The following is a 1,302-nucleotide window of genomic DNA, read 5'->3' on the forward strand; positions in this document are numbered from 1 at the left end:
AGTAAGATTAGCCCATATCACAAAATCCCCAAACCAGAGATGCTGGCATGGATGTGGAGAAACAGGAACACTTCTACACTGCTGGTGGGAATGCAAACTGATACGTTCCTTTTGGAAAGATGTTTGAAGAACACTTAGAAAACTAAAAATAGACCTGCCATTTAATCCTACAATTTGTCTACTAGGTATATATCCAGAAGACCAAAAATCATACTACAACAAAGATATTTGTACCAGAATGTTTATTGCAGCCCAATTCATAATTGCTAGGTCATGGAAGAAGCCCAAGTGCCCATTGACCCACGAATGGATCAATAAATTGTGGTATATGTACGCCATGGAATATTATGCAGCCTTAAAGAAAGACAGAGACTTTACCTTTTTCATGTTTACATGGATGTAGCTGGAACATATTCTTCTTAGCAAAGTATCTCAAGAATGGGAGAAAAAGTATCCAATGTACTCAGCCCTACTATGAAACTAATTTACATGAAAGCTATAATCCAATTACAGCCCAAGAATATGGGGAAAAGGGAAAGGGAGTGGGGGAGGATGGGTGGAGGGAAGGTAATTGGTGGGACCACACCTACGGTGCATCTTGCAAGGATACATGTGACACTTAATAATGTTGAATATAAATGTCTTAGCACAACAACTAAAAAAATGCCATGAAGTCTATATTAACCAGTTTGATGAAAATATTTCAAATTATCCTATGATAGAATTAATGTACACAATTATGATCTAATAAAAAAAAGAAAAAAAAAACCTACAGAAAAAAAATTATATATAAAACCAGCACATTGTACCCCATGACTGCATTAATGTGCACAGCTATGATTTAACAACAACAAAAAAATATATATGTGGGGCAGTGCCTGTGGTTCAAAGGAGTAGGGCACCAGGCACCGGACTCATATGCCGGAGGTGGTGGGTTCAAACCCAGCCCCAGCCAGAAACAGCAAAATAATAATAATAATAATAAAATAATAATAATTTTATATATATATATAGAGAGAGAGAGAGAGAGAGAAACTACACAGCACAGTTTTTTAAATTTTATATTAATATGAGAGCAGAATTTTTAAAACTACATTGTTTTCTTTTCTAAGGTAAAGTTCAAGTTGTAGTTGAGCCCTTCACCCAGGGGGCTTGCTGAATGCCCTCCCCTTTCCTTCCTCTGCCTTCCCCTTTGCTAGACTATGTTTGTGTTTTTCTTTCTTGTGTATATGTAGTTATTTATATATTTGTTTCATATTAGTACTGAGTACATTGGATACTTGTTTTCCTCTTTTTTTTTTT

The sequence above is a fragment of the Otolemur garnettii genome, unplaced genomic scaffold (assembly GCF_000181295.1).
Source record: "Otolemur garnettii isolate 467f Iridium unplaced genomic scaffold, OtoGar3 scaffold00175, whole genome shotgun sequence".
NCBI lineage: Eukaryota > Metazoa > Chordata > Mammalia > Primates > Galagidae > Otolemur > Otolemur garnettii.